Source organism: Pelodiscus sinensis, chromosome 19, assembly GCF_052426305.1.
Source record: "Pelodiscus sinensis isolate ZL-2025 chromosome 19, ASM5242630v1, whole genome shotgun sequence".
In the NCBI taxonomy this organism is placed as follows: Eukaryota; Metazoa; Chordata; order Testudines; family Trionychidae; genus Pelodiscus; species Pelodiscus sinensis.
The window spans coordinates 25311471-25326830 of NC_143070.1; the positions used below are offsets into that span (position 1 = coordinate 25311471).

General features: G+C 51.6%; 1 pseudogene across 1 annotated transcript; it reads left to right on the top strand.

The window, feature by feature from the left end:
* The first annotated feature begins 91 nt into the window (after positions 1–91).
* Positions 92–9546, top strand: LOC149522388 (zinc finger protein RFP-like; annotated as a pseudogene). The gene is made up of 7 exons (XR_016347371.1): positions 92–514; positions 2836–2931; positions 3840–4079; positions 6145–6171; positions 6671–6779; positions 8137–8187; positions 8714–9546. The product of XR_016347371.1 is annotated as a zinc finger protein RFP-like (transcript).
* The last annotated feature ends 5814 nt before the right edge of the window (positions 9547–15360 follow it).

Genomic DNA, 15360 nt, shown 5'->3' on the forward strand with positions numbered 1-15360 from the left:
CGCCAGACGCTAGGGCACCTCCCTCCCGCCCCTCGTTCACCGCAGCACCCCTGCCAGGCTGAGCTCAGACACGGGACCGTCCCCCCCCCCCGCCCGCCCGCAGGGACTCATGGCGGCTGTGAACCCGCTGAGCAGCCTGCGGGAGGAGGTGACTTGCCCCGTCTGCCTGCGCTTCTTTAAGGATCCCGTGTCCTTGGGGTGCGGGCACAACTTCTGCCGCGCCTGCATCGGCCAGTGCTGGGCTGGCCCTGACCCAGACCCCTCCTGCCCCCAGTGCAGGGAGACCTTCCCCCTGCGGACCCTGCGGGCCAACAAGCAGCTGGGGAACATTGCGGGGATCACCCAGCAGCTGAGCGACCAGGCGGCCGGAGCGGGGCTGTGCCCGGCGCACCGGGAGGCTGTGACACTCTTCTGCAGCCAGGACCGAGAGCTCATCTGCGTGATCTGCAGGGAGGCCCAGGCTCACCGGGCCCACACCGCGGTGCCCATAGAGGAGGCTGCCCAGGCCTACAAGGTAGGAATTTGCTGGGCAGGACGACTCTTTCCCTTTGGGTGTGTGTACTGCGTTTCTGACCAGAGCTCCTAAAGGCATCAACATCAACCCCCCTCTCCTGTGCTAGGTGCAAACTCAGAGACAATCCCTGCTCCAAAGAGCTGAGCTTCTAAACCAGTGGGTTCCCACACTTTTCCCTTGGGTCTCCCTTACCCTGTGGCTCCCCCGGGTTCGGGGCCTGGGAGCTGGGCTACAGTTGGCTCAGTGGCCAGTGGGTCTGGAGCCAGCGCTGGAAGTGGAGCTGTGTGGATTGTGGGTGGAGCTGCAGCTTTTTTACTCAACTAATTTTTCCCCTGCGTGGTTTGTTTTTTTGGTTATATTTGGAGGGGGGATATTTTTGGTTAAACCATCTGGCAGCCCTAGCTATCTGCAACTCTAAGGACATAGATTCAGAGGAGTAGCCGTGTTAATCTATAACTTTAAAAACAAGCAGTGCTATGAGATTAAGTATCATGAGCTTTGGTGAGCAAAACCCACTTTTCCAGCTTATTATTTTAAGGACAAAGTGGACTATATTAATGGAACAATAAAATCAAAGAGGAGAGTGGCTGATTCCCCATACCATGTTATGTCTCCATGTTGGAGCACCTCCAAAGTGAGAACAAGCCCTTTCTGTCAGGCCAAACAATCCAGCTCAACATTTATGAGCCATTTGTGTTGAATTTTTAACTGGGAGTCTCTTTCTCCCAAGAGTTCATTAGGCGCTGAAGCTTAATATGCACTTTTAAAAATGTTTTAAACATTTTTACCACAACTCTCTTCTTTCTAAGCTGCTCAGCTTTAACTTTTCGAAGCCCAGAGCTCTTCATATAGTTTTCCCAGTCATTGCATGGGAGTAGGATTCCCTAACCCACACTGCTGCAAAATGGATACGACTTCAACCCTCTGGCTTGAGGCATTTGGAGGAGTTAGTGTCCATACAGAGTCCCTGCACCTCTCTATGAGGTCTAGTGCCCCCAAACCCCCTCTGTTCCCTGGCAGCCTGACACACACAGCACAGAGGGACGCGGGGCTGAGATTGGGGACAGAGGTGCCCGGCTGCCATTGGAATGAACAGAAATTGTGCTTTTAAATCCTCTGTGTGGCTTTGCAACACATCACCCCTGGGGAATTACAGAAGATCCTAGAGGCACATTTTCAAAAGCACCAACTGGCTTTAGAGTCCAACTGCTATTTTCAAAGGAGATTAAGGCTGGATCCCCAAATGGACTTGGGTACTGTGGTGCTCAGCCTGGCAATGCCTGTCTTTTAGGCACCTAGAAAGTCTCTAAGGACATAGAAACAGCCAGACTTGGTCAGACCAAAGCTCCTTCCTGCACCTAAACTTGCTCCCAGACCCATGCCCCTCACTCCTTCTTGTACCTCAAAGCTTTGGGAGGGAGGCGGAGTGCAGGAGGGGGGTCCAGGCTGGAGCAGAGTCCTTAATGTAGGACTTGGTGAGGCTCTGGAAGAGTATAAGGGGGCTGGCACAGGGGCCTCTGCTGTGCCCCATGTGGCTCCTGGAAGCTGTCTGGCTGAGTTCTGGCACCCTCCAGGTATGTCTACACCACAGGAGAAGGCTGAATTAAGATGCAACTTCAGCTACTTTAACTTCAGCTTTTAGCGCCGTTCATACCGCAGGATGTCGAAGGGCGCGCACTCTCCTTTTGACTCCCCTTACTCCTCGTGGAAACAGGACTTGTGGCAGCGACCGGTGCATCCTTCTCAGATTAGCTGTCTTCACTCGACCCGCTGATTTGAACCATGGAAGTTCGACAGCGGCAGCTTCAATCCTCTCTGCAGTGTAGACATCCCCTTTGGGAGCAGCCCTAGAGGGGGAAAGGGGATCTCCCCATGCCACGCTGCTGCCAGTGATGCCCCCATTGGCCGGTTCCCAGCCAATGGAAGCTACTTTGATGGTGGTGGAGTCAGAGGCACCAAAGTTGTGTCTGACCCTGCATCGCTCCACACACAATGGCTGGGGGGAGGCCTGCCTAAGTATTATCCATGAGGGAGAGCTGTCATCACCTCAAATGCGGGAGACGCCCTCCCCCCTCCCCCGGTTCAAGTTCTCCTCACTAGGGAGAGGGAGAAGGGATCTGAGGTAATTTGTGACGTTGCCATAAGCACCATCGTCAGGCAGTGGGAGAGGGAAAGTCACTGGTAGCCTGAGAACCCAAGGCCCTGAGGCCGCGTAGGAAATCCCAGCCTCGGGGAGTGAAATCAGCACTGCCGGGCATATGGGTGTGTTGTGAGGGGAGGCTCCTGGGCCTCCCTCCAAGCTGTTGTTTTCCTCACCTCAGGAACAAATTCAAACCTGCCTGGATGCCCTGGAGACTGAGCAGAAGAAGCTTCTGGAGTGGAAACAGGATGGGCAGAAGCAGAGCCAGGACTATCTGGTAGGCGCCCCTGGTGACAATCCAGCAGTGACCTCCCTCAGGGCGGGTGTTTCTCTCTATGGGGAGTGTGTCAGCCCTTGGCAAAGCACAGAGGCTGTGTCTAGACTGCATCCCTTTTCGTAAAAGGGATGCAAATTAGACACATCGCAATTGCAAATGAAGTGGGGATTTACATCCCCCCCGCTTCATTTGCATAAACATGGCTGCCGCTTTTTTCCAGCTCGGAGCTTTGCCGGAAAAAAAGCGCCAGTCTAGACGGGGCTCTTTTGGAAAATAAAGCCTTTTCTGAAAGATCCCTTAATGTAGAATCACTAAATGTAACATCCTTAGACCAGTACAAAACCGTAACGTTCAAACATTTTAAACCTAATGTGTCTTGCCTAGTTAAACAGAGGTAAAATGTGCTAACCCTCAAGTTTAGCGCAGGGTTAGCGATAATGTATTGGATAACCCCTGGACAACGTGGAGACACGCCTCTCGTGGACATGCCCATGAGTGGCAGCTAATGTAGGCAAGCTGTTTGGTCTTCCCAAAAGTGCTTACACTCCGGCTGCCCAGGAGGGGCTGGGGTCACAACCATGTGGCAACCTGGCCCCCAAGCAGCCAGGGGAGACTGAGGCCATGCGGCAGCCCCAGCCCTCACCTGGGGTTGGGCGGGGCTTGTTGGGGTGCAGGTTATTGAAGAGGTGTGGAATTGAATAGAAGGGGCAGAGCTTTGGCTGCCTTCCCCAGTTGGTCCTTCACCTGCCACCCACGACTGGCTAACCAGACGTTAGTGTCTGGTCAGCAGTGCTGACTGGACAGGGTCAGGTTCTCCTTTTTTGACTGGACGTTCTGGTTGAAAACTGGACACCTGGCAACCCTAGTCCCTGACCGGTCCTTTTCCTGTTCGTGTCCCTTCGTCACAGGGCAAGATAGAAGCCGAGAGGCAGAAGATTGTGGCCGAGTTTCAGCAGCTGCAGCAGTTCCTGGGGGAACAAGAGCGACTCCTGCTGGCCCCGCTGGAGAAGCTGGACGAGGAGATTGTGAAGCTACAGAATGAAAATGTCGCCAAACTGTCTGAGGAGATTTCCCATCTTGGTGACTTGATTGAAGTGTCAGCAGCCAACGAGCGAATTCCTGCAGGTGAGACAGTTAAAGACACCCAAGTCCCTGCCCAGGGAAGGGTGAGATTCTGATTAACTGTAGAGTCGATTCAGATGGCAGAGATGTCCCCCTCCAAAATGGAGACCTTTAGTAGAATGAGGGGAAAAATTTGACCTTTGCAATATTGCCAGTATGAAAACAGTGTTGCTGTTTCAAAGGTAGATGTTTCAAGCCTTTGCAGGCCACCATCCTGCCTCCTGCCCCCCCCACCACCACCATGGCCAAGCAGCACAGACCAATGTCAGGCCACAGTTGGGGTTCCCACAGGTTGCTGAGAAGCCTGGAGCTGTGTGACCGTCCCAGGGTCCCCAACCCATGACTGCACCTGGCATCACTGTCTGCAGGAGCTGGTGGTGCCTCGCACCCATGCAGGGGTAGGACGGCCGTCCCTGCGGTCGGCCATGAGTGGGGCACCCCAGGCTGTGAGCAGCGTGACGCATCACAGTACCACACCATCCTCTTTGTTCCCTCCTCCCCTGCCGTGTGTGTTGGACCCTCACAGCACTCACCTGATATTCCCTTCCCGGTGTCTGGGAGGCATCTGGGAGACCGGCTTTTGGGTGAGGGTCACCGTGCTCCTGGAATCCTAAACTCCTAGAACACTGGAACTGGCAGGGACCTCGAGAGTCATCGAGTCCAGTCCCCTGACCTCATGGCAGGACCCAGCACCGTCTAGATCATCCCTGACAGGTGTCTGTCCAACCTGCTCTGAAATATCTCCAGGGATGGCGATTCCACAGCTTCCCTAGGCAGTTGATTCCAGTGTTTCACCACCCAGACAGGCAGGAAGTTTTTCCTAATGTCCAACCTCAACCTCCCTTGCTGCAGTTTAAGCCCCATTGCTTCTTGTCCTGTCATCCCAGGCCAAGGAGAACAGTTGTTTGCCTAGTTTATTGCTAAAAAGATCATGCAAGACCGTATCAAATGCCTTACGTATAAAGTCTTGGTATACCACATCCACCACCTCTCCCCTATCCACAAGACTCGTTCAAAGAAAGTTCTCGGATTGGTTACCTGTCACCAGTGCTTTCTTGTGACGGTATGGCCCGGAACAGTGTACTGTCACCTATTTTCCCAGCACACAGAAAAGGCATACCGGACCTCTTTTCCTGGGGGTAGCTTGGCTCTGACAGAAGCCTGTTTGGGACGTGGCCTCTAAAGAGGCCATGACTCCATTCTGGCCCCCAGTGCGGGTTTTGTGTCTGCTGGTGGCTGTGTGGCTTTTTTGCTCAATAACTTTGGCCTGGAGCATCTGCACCTTTTTTCTAGCAAAAAAACCCACTGCCTATCACCTTATTTTCTAGATGTTTGCAGATGGATTCCTTAATGACTTGCTCCATTATCTTCCCTGGCACAGAAGTTAAACTGACTGGTCTGTAGTTTCCTGGGCTACTCTTATTTCCCTTTTTATAGATGGGCACTAGATTTGCCCCTTTCCCATTTTCTGGAATCTCTCCTGTCTCCCATGACTTTTCAGAGATGATAGCTAGAGGCTCAGGTACCTCCTCTATCAGCTCCTTGAGTATTCTAGGATGCATTTCATCAGGCCCTGGTGACTTGCAGGCATCTAACTTTTCTAAATGGTTTTTAACTTCCTCTTTTATTTCATCTTCTAAAACTACCCTCTTCCCACTAGCATTCACTGTGTTGAGCATTCCTCCTTTATCAGACTTCTCAGTGAAGATCAAAACAAAGATGGAGCAAAGGTGGGAAGAGGTGGGGTGGGGGCTTCAGGGAAAGGGTGGAGCGGGGGCAGGATGTGCTGGAGCTTTGTCAAGGCCTCCGCCCCCTCATAGGGACAGCTCTGCTGGGCAGAGCCCACAGGGAGACCGGCTGGGAGATGGGGCTGACCCCTGGAGAGAGCAACACTGCATATGCAACATGGAGCTGTGCATGACACCACAACATTGGGGGCAATTTGGTGCCCTAAGTTTTGTGGTGCCCCACGTGGCTTCTTATTTTGCCTATAGAGTGGGCTGGCCTCAGCAAAGCGAGTCCTCTCCGGAGTGGCAAGGATCCCCAACTTGTGGCATGTGGTACTGAGTTCTCTTCTCTTTCCTCTCCTAGGACATCAAAAGCACCTGGAGCAGGTATGTGGCTCCTTCCCCCTCCCTCCTAACACATCATGATGCTGGTGAGTGATTGGACTCCTGGTGTCAGATTTGGCAGGGTATTTAGACACCTAAGGTCTAGACAGGCATGTGGTGGGTTTTTACTACACAGCTAAGTGCATTTGGCACTTCCCATTGTGCTCGGTGGGAATTGGGAGCCTGGCTTGGAATGTATTTTGGAAAAATCCCGGGAAGGCATCTTTAAAAATTGGATCTTAAGTGACTTGCCCAAGGTCATGCATGGAGGCTGTGGCAGAGCAGGGTGTGGGCCATAGGTTTCCAGAGTCCTGCAGCAGCCCCTTAAGGGGGCAGCTTGTGAACCCCTTATTCTCTTTAACTCCCACTTGAGGCTCTCGGCATCTAAACACTTGAGTGAGGCGGCTGCGGACTAGCCAGTGGGAATTAGTAGAGAGCAGCCCAGGACTGTTCATTCTCTCAAAAAAGACCAGAATCTGAGGATTTTTCCCCGCTCAAAGTATGAGAAGGAGAAATGCCAGAAACCGGTGGCCGTGCCACAGGACCTGAGAGAGCGACTTGGCGTCTCTTCCCGAAGAAATGTTTGCCTGTGGGAGGCTGTGATGAAATTCAAAGGTAATGGAAGAGCCATTGGGGCTCATACTATGGTGGTGGCAGGGGGAGATTCACCTCTGGTGGAGGGAGGAGATGGACTCTGGCCTGTGAATTCACAATCCCTCACAGCTAGAAGTCTTTGAGGGAGGGGTGGGGCGGCCTCAGAGTTGATGCCAGTTCTCCAGCCTCCACCTGGATTATCTCCATGGCTTATGGGTATAATAGGCCAGGAGAGGGTAAGCCTCCCCCAGATCAAGTCCATGCACCACCCACTCCCCTAAATTGGAGGGAGCTCAGCTCTGGCTGGCAGCTTGGTGCTGGGGCTGGGGGCCAAGTGACAGCCCAGGTCAATTCAGCCAGGACTCCTTTGGGGGCAGGGATGGGGTGGACCCATGGATCGGATGTGCTGGAGGAGAGGTAGTGATGAGGTCTTGGGCAGAAGGGTCAGGGCCATGTAACTGGTCTCCTGAAAGGGAGAGATGAGACTCGATTCTTGCAAATCTACAGCACCAATTTCTGGATTCTGTCAACCTCTTGGTAGTTTTTACAGCTGACCATCTTCTAAAACACCCACAGTGGAGTGAGCACTACCTGTAATGGCGCTGCCATGTCATCAGGACAGAGTAGAGAATTTGAACACAGCGTGAAGTATGATCAGCAAATGAGATTTGACTTCTTCTCTGTCATCACTAGTGGTTCAACCTGATTTTTGTGTTGCATTTTCTGGGGTGAAAGAAGCAGGAATTCATCTCTTTCTAGTCCCAGCCACAACAGTTGGGCATTCTTTTTCCTCATTCAATAGAATGTGGTGGTCTGAAAAACGTCACCTTCGGTGTGATGATGTACTGGAAGGATTAAAGTACTGGACACATGAGAAGCCATCAGAAATGAGTGCACCGCATTTGCAAAGTTCATTAATAGAGTTGTGCAAAATTACAAGAAACCAAGAAGAACGTAGCTAGAGTTTCATATTAGGCTTGTATAGCCAAATTTAATTTCTGTGATGGTTTTAAAAACATTAATTAAACCTAATATGATTGTTGTGAAATATTTTTCAGTTTTTGCTGTGGTGCCAGACAGCCCACCTTGCCCCTGACCGATTTACCCCTCATCAGTCCTCATGCCATCCCACCCCACATCCTCTGCCTAATTTCAATTACTAGGGAAACTCCAGGCTGCAGCTCTCTTGTGGTATAAGGAGCCTACAGGCCTGACTCAGGTTTTGTGGATCACAGGTGCCTAAACATTGAGTTCTGTGCTGCAAAGCACCCCCTTGCCTATGCTTCTGGGTCAATCCATCGAGCCCTAAATTTTTGTGAAGCTGTTTCCCTACAAGAAAGGGGGAAATCACCTCTCTTCTGATCTCTTCCTTTTTCAGAGGCACTGCCCTATCAACTGAGCCATCTGCTATCAAAGGCTGAGAAGGGAGGTAAGTTCTCCTGCAGATATTTTCCTGCAACAATTATTCATTAAAATCTCAGCTTCAATGTTTAGAAAAAGCTTCTAACAACTTGATTCTGGTGTGGTTTAGCCTGCGTCTTCGCTTCAAAGTGGGCAGGGCACTAGCCCAAGAGAAAATGGAAGTTAGGCTGTAACCTAGCTAAGCAGCTGGCCTGGGTGAAAAGCACCACTCGACTGAGGTGAGAGGTTCCTGTGTCTGGACAGGAAGGACACTGGGGTGAGCAGCAGTGCTCCCTGTGAGCTGAGCGCTTGGGCAGCCACCCAGGAGATTCAAATGCCACCCAGCTGACTAGCAGAGCCCACAGCTGCCAGTGTGTGTTTCTATTGGTGGTGCACATCCACACATGGCTCAGTGTGCATACCAACATTTATTCCACACATGGATGGAAAAAGTCAAGGGGAACCCTGGTTAGCAGCTGAGTCAGTGCCTGGATTAACTCTGCAGTGTGGACAGGGCTCAACACTCTTCTCTCTGTGTGTCTCTCCTCTCCCAGTGCAGGTCACTCCGGATCCAGACCTGGCAAACCCCTGTAGCCTCCTGTCCTGAGATGAGAGTGTGATCTATAGAAATGAGAGGGCACGGGCCAAGAACCGGTTTTGCCCTTCGGCCTGTGTGCTGGGCTATAAGGGCTTCACCTCAGGGAGATGTTACTGGGAAGTGGAGGTGGACACAAAGACACGTGGGTTTTGGGCATTGCCAAGAAGTCTGTGATACACGAGGGAGCGGCAAACCTAAACCCACAGGGAGGGATCTGGGCTTTCCAGAGTGCAGGGTCTGAGTCCTGGGCCCACACCTCACCTAAGACTGCTCTGGACTTACCTTGTATCCCTAATAACATTGGGGTTTATCTGGATTATGAAGGGGAGAAAGTCACGTTTTATGATGTTACAGCCTCTGGCAGAAAGCCAATCTTTACTTTCGCATCCTCTTTCTGTGGGAATATTGTTCCCTTCTTTGGGAGCCGTCCTCTAGAAGAGCCTGTACCCACCACCCTTTCTATAGTAGGTAATTTTTTTACTGGGGGCCACTTGAGAAACTTTTGAAGTGGCCTCATGTCACCTCTGCCCTCAGGTCAATCAGGGCTTGTGGGCGGGGGGGACATGAAGTTTCCTCCGGCCCTGCTGGGAGCGCATGGTGCTTAGAAGGGCTGTGTGCTCCTTGCAGGGGAAAGGAAACTTTGTGCACTTCCCCCACCCCGAGGTCCTAATTGGCCTGGGGGCAGGGGAGTGGCAGAGCCTCCGCAGGCTGGATCAACCTGCTTGATGGGCCAGATCTGGCCCATGGAGGCTCTTCTGCCCATCCCTGCTGTAGACAGACGCTCTCTACGATATCGCTTTCAATATGAGATATCAAAAGTAAAGCAAAGATGTGTGGCTAAGAGACCCTCTTTACTGCTATCACACATTGCCAGCCCCAAGCATATGAAAACAATGTGTCCGGCCCTCCAGATGTATGAGATTGGCTTAAAGATCTTTTTTAATACAGCAAAAGCTTTATTGTTCAGCACTTGAATATCTGGAAAACTTGGTTAATTGGCAGTGCCCCCAGCCACTGTACCCTGCATCCTCGGCTGTGTGGGAGGGCCTGTCTCCCTTTTGTCCAGCCAGCTGGCTTGATGTTGTCATTCTCAAGGGTCATGGTTTTCTCAGGGCAATAAGCTTTAGTATCCAGCACATTTGAATACCGGCAACCCCCATTCCCCATGAGTGCTTTATAACAGAGCTGTCACTGTATTGAGTTGGTTCCTTTGTTTCAGAGCTTCAACTTTTTGACCTGAAGGCCAAGGCCAGACAGAAACTTACCTGTAATACAGTCTGAACTCCCCAGGGCCTCTCCCATGGGGTGGGGGGGTTGGCCTGACCCACCTAGACCTTTCCCTCCACAACCCTCACCCTCTTCCCATAAAAAATACATAAAAAAAATATCTGTTCAGAAAGAAAACCAGGTGTTTATTAGAAACAATATCAGTGAGGAAAATGTGCTGTTAAAAAACATCTTTTTTATTGTTCTACTGTTTATATGTTACATTTTTCACTCAAATAAAAGATTTTGTTACATCACTGAAATGTTTTTTCATTGGGTGGTAGGGAGCTGAAAACCTGGAGGAGGGGGGCTCAAGTAGGTCACTGCTTCCCTGATTGCAGGGTCCTGCCACTTTGCATCCTGGCACTGCCATGGCCTTGGGGTCAGGTGGAGCAAGAGCCAGTCCTGAGCTGGGCGGGGGGAGGGGGGGCAGATGTTGGGTCTGTGAGGGCTGGGGCAGCAGGAGGGGCTGGGGGAGAAGGGAGTGGTGGTGGGAAAGGTGGGCTTGGGGGGCAGGGTCCTGGTGTGCACCAGGAGCAGTGACAGTGGCATAAGAACATAAGAACGGCCGTACTGGGTCAGACCAAAGGTCCATCTAGCCCAGTATCCTGTCTGCCGACAGTGGCCAGCACCAGGTGCCCCAGAGAGGGTGGACCGAAGACAATGATCAAGTGATTTGTCTTCTGCCATCCGTCTCCAGCCTCTGACAGACGCCAAGGACACCATTTTATCCCCTGGCTAATAGCCTTTTACGGACCTAACCTCCATGAAATTATCTAGCTTCTCTTTAAACTCTATTATAGTCCTAGCCTTCACAGCCTCCTCTGGCAAGGAGTTCCACAGGTTGATTACACTCTGTGTGAAGAAGAACTTTCTTTTATTAGTTCTAAACCTGCTACCCATTAATTTCATTTGGTGTCCTCTAGTTCTTCTATTTAGGGAACTAATAAATAACTTTTATCAGCCTCTCCACACCACTCATGATTTTATAGACCTCTATCATATCCCCCCTCAGTCTCCTCTTTTCTAAACTGAAAAGTCCCAGTCGCTTTAACCTCTCCTCATATGGGACCCATTCCAAACCCCTAATCATTTTAGTTGCCCTTTTCTGAACCCTTTCCAAGGCCAAAATATCTTTTTTGAGGTGAGGAGACCACCTCTGTACACAGTATTCAAGATGTGGGCGTACCATAGTTTTATACAGGAGCAGTAAGATATTCTGGGTCTTATTTTCTATCCCTTTCTTAATAATTCCCAGCATCCTATTTGCCTTTTTGACTGCCGCTGCACACTGTGTGGAAGTTTTCAGAGAACTGTCCATGATAACTCCAAGATCTCTTTCCTGATTTTTCGTAGCCAAATTAGCCCCCATCATACTGTACGTATAGTTGGGGTTATTTTTCCCGATGTGCATTACTTTACATTTATCCACATTAAATTTCATTTGCCATTTTGTTGCCCAATCACTCAGTTTGGTGAGATCTTCTTGGAGTCCCTTACAGTCTGCTTCTGTCTTGACTATCCTAAACAGTTTTGTATCATCTGCAAACTTTACCACCTCACTGCTTACCCCTTTCTCCAGATCATTTATGAATAAGTTGAAAAGGATTGGTCCCAGGACTGACTTTGGGGTACACCACTAGTTACCCCTCTCCAATCTGAAAATTTAGCATTTATTCCTACCCTTTATTTCCTGTCTTTTAACCAGTTCTCAATCCAAAAAAGGACCTTCCCTCTTATCCCATGGCCATGTAATTTACACAAGAGCCTTTGGTGAGGGACCTTGTCAAAGGCTTTCTGAAAATCCAAGTATACTGGATCCCCCTTGTCTGCATGTTTGTTAACCTGCAAGACTAGCACCTCCTGCATAGTGGCACGTACTGAAATGCAGCGCTGGACCAGCTCATCCAGCAGCCTGTTGCACCCAGTGCTTTTTATTAAAAAAAAAAAAAAAGTGTTGTACTCCAGGGGGAAAGTTGTTGAGCTCAGTCTGGAGGTGCCGGTACTGTGTCCCGGGCAGTACTGTCACAAAAAAAGTACTGGTTGTGCCACTCGGCCTCTGCTTCCGGCCTCTGCTGAAGAGTCCTGTTGAGGTCCTGCCGGGCCACTTCATGCTCTTTCAGCAGGTCCGTGTAGACACGCCAGTGCCTGCGGGTGCCACATGTCCAGGATAGTGATGAGGCAGGTGTGGTGCTACCCTCTTGCGTGGGAGGTCCAGCTGTGGAGGAAAAGAGGAGGAGACAATCATGTATGTGTGCACCCGCTGTCCCCAAGGGCCGTCACTGTAAGGGGTCATCCTTCGGACGGGAGACTCTGAGGTTTTACACATGACATTGTCGTGTGAGATTTGGGCAGCAGCCTGAGTGAGATTTGGGCAGCAGCCACAGTGGCAATGGGACTGGATGGCCCCCCACACTGCCAGCCCCTCCATGGATGGTGACCCCTTAAAGCACTCACCTGATGTTCTCTCTGCCATGTCCGAAGATGCCTGGGAGGCCTCTCGGGTCTGGAGGACCTGTTCCTGGGAGAGGGTCGCTGCTGTCTGTTCCTCCTCCTCCTGGTGCAGCTCTACTGTCCCTCCTACCTGCTTGTCCTCCCTCAGGGGTTGGTCCACAATACAGTGGAGGAACCCAGACTCCACAAGATGTAGCAGAGTCTGGGCTTCCCCATGGCCCAGAATCTGCTCCAGGTCTGCATAAGATGGGCAGCTCTGTGGGGCTGCCCCAGAGCGGGAGCTCGGGCCTTGGCATACCCCTGCCACAGCTCTTTTACCTTGGCCCTCACTTGCTCCAGGGTGCGGGGGTGATGCCCTTTCTTGGCTAGTCCCTGGGCCATGTGCTCATCTATGTCCTCGTTCCTGCGGCGCGACTGCAGAGATTCCTCCTGAGACCAGAGCTCCAGGAGGTTTTTTATTTCAGGCCCTGATCAGGCTGGTGCCCGCTTTTTGGAGCTCTTGGGTAGGTCCTCTTCGCTGTCCTGAGACGGGCCAGGGGGGCCTTGAGGCTGGGACATGGCTGGCTCGGGTGCTCTGGCTGGCTTCCTGACAGCAATGCCTGTCTGGGTGCCTGTGACTTTAAGAGACTGCAGATAGGAACAACAGAGGTGTGCAGCATGTAGGATGGACTGTCCACCAGGCATTCTCCCTGAAGGCCCTTTTTTTCAACAGAACTGGCTCCCTCACATCCACACACACCTATTTTCGACAGATCTCTATTGAAAAAGGTGTTCTTCCTCATAAAACGAGGTTTATCACTGTCAAAAAAACCTCCACGGTCTTTCAATTTACTGTCAACAGAGCAGACGCAGGTAAAGTTTTTTTGAAAAACCCTGTAGTCTAGACACACCCTTGGGCTCCCTAGGCTCTGGTGTGCAAGAGGAATTTGGGAACTCAGTCAGGGACTACGTCAGTGAGAGTTTGTTTGTTTGCTTTTTGCTTCTCACTCGTATGGTCCCTGAATAGGGTTGCCAGATGGTTTCAACAAAAATACCGAGCACAGTTGACATTACATCACAATCTACATTACATCTTATTGAGACATTTCTATTTTCTCAATTTGTTTCCCGAACAGAAAGCTCAAATACTGCACTGTCTGGTTCAAAATTGGATACCTGGCAACCCTAGCCCCGACTGATTTTTCTGTGGGTCAGTGGCCCCCAACCCAAAAAAGATTCCCCATCCCTGATTTAGGCCTAGGGTAAGGCTATAGATAAATTGCAGTTCTGCAGACTCTCTGTGTAATTGGTTAGTGACACTCCTTTACAGAAGAATGGCTACTTTTAAATCCATGATTGAGTGACCAGGCAGGTTAAAATGTTCCCCTGCAGGTCTCTGTGTGTGACCATTTCTGATGTGTGTCCTTTTATCCTTTGTGGCAGTTTGGCCAATGTACACGGCGGAGGGGCATTGCCAGCAAATATCATATTTGAGGATAGGCACTTGCATGAGCTCCTGATGTTGTGGCTTATGTGGGTCCCCTCACCCCAGCTCCAGGCCCCCCCTAACAGAGCTCCCCCACTCTAGCCTTAGCTCAGCCCTTCCCCCAACAGACTCCCCCTGCATTAGCCCCTCCCCTCTGGCACAGTCACCCACCAACAGAGTCCCCCCACATCAGCTTCTTCCCCAGCTCAGCCCGTGCAGCCCCTCCCCTCCAGCTGACCCTGCTGACAGAGCCCTTCCCCCATCTGAGCCCCCTTCACCAGCTTTTCTCCCCCCGTTGGGACCCCCAGCTTCACAGATGAGCCCCCCACAATGGAGCTCTCCTGCACCAGCCCCTTCCCCAGCTGAGCCCCTCAACAGAGCTGCCCTGCAGTAGAACCTCCTTTGCCGCTGAGCCCCCCCCCCCCCCAACAGAGCCCTCTGCACCATCAGCTGAGGCCATCAACAGAGCTGCCCTGTTCAAGCCCCTCACCCAAGGTGAGCCTGACCAATGGAGCCCCGCATCATGCCAGCTCAAGCCAAGGGAGTTGCTCAATTCAGCGGGGCAAACACCCACCTTGCATTCCTTCAAATCTGTCTGCCCTGCCATTGGCTGCCGAACTGAGCCAGCCCAGCCCCCGGCCTTGGCCGTACACCTAGCCAAGCCCGCCTCAAAACAAGTGTTTGAAAACAAATAGAACTGTGTTTAAGTCTTTTTAATCCATTTTCACTGATGTTGCGCCCTGAGATGTTCACATCCTTTTATGTGGCAGTTACCTTAAGTCTTTTACTGTGTATCATCATCATATGCCTGGCATTAAAATTACTCAGTTTGTATTGTCAGCAGTTTAAGTGTCTTTGTTGCTGCAGTTCCCAAAATCTGCATCCCAACATAGAGCTGTCTGGCTCTGCATTGCTGTGGCCAAGCTGGAGGACAAACCCAGGACTATTCCGGTCAGACTGACAAGCATTCCCATAGTAAATTCCCAATCAAAACTCCAGTCTACAGGGGTCACACTACATGCGCAGTCAGACAGCAGCAGTACCACAGAGCATCACTGTGCACGTGCGGCATGGCAGGGTCCTGCTACGAGAAGACTCCCATCGCCAGGATGCCCCAGTGCCAGAAGTGGAGCATCCATAGGGACAGCACTCACCAGAGAAGCTGATGCACCCCAGGGCTGCATCCTGGAAAGAGACTGGCCGGCCAGGGGCAGGGATCTTCATGTTGCCAGCACACGGGCTGAAGCTCTGAAAGCGCAGTCTTGCTGCCCCAGCCAGTCCGGATGTTATGGCCGCCGGGCAGTGCAGGTAGCCCCAGTCCTGAGCTCCTCACCCACAGCCTCCTGCTCTGAGCCCCTCCATCCCACAACCCCCTGCCCCTCCCCCACACCTTGACTCCTACACTCCTTGCCCTGAGC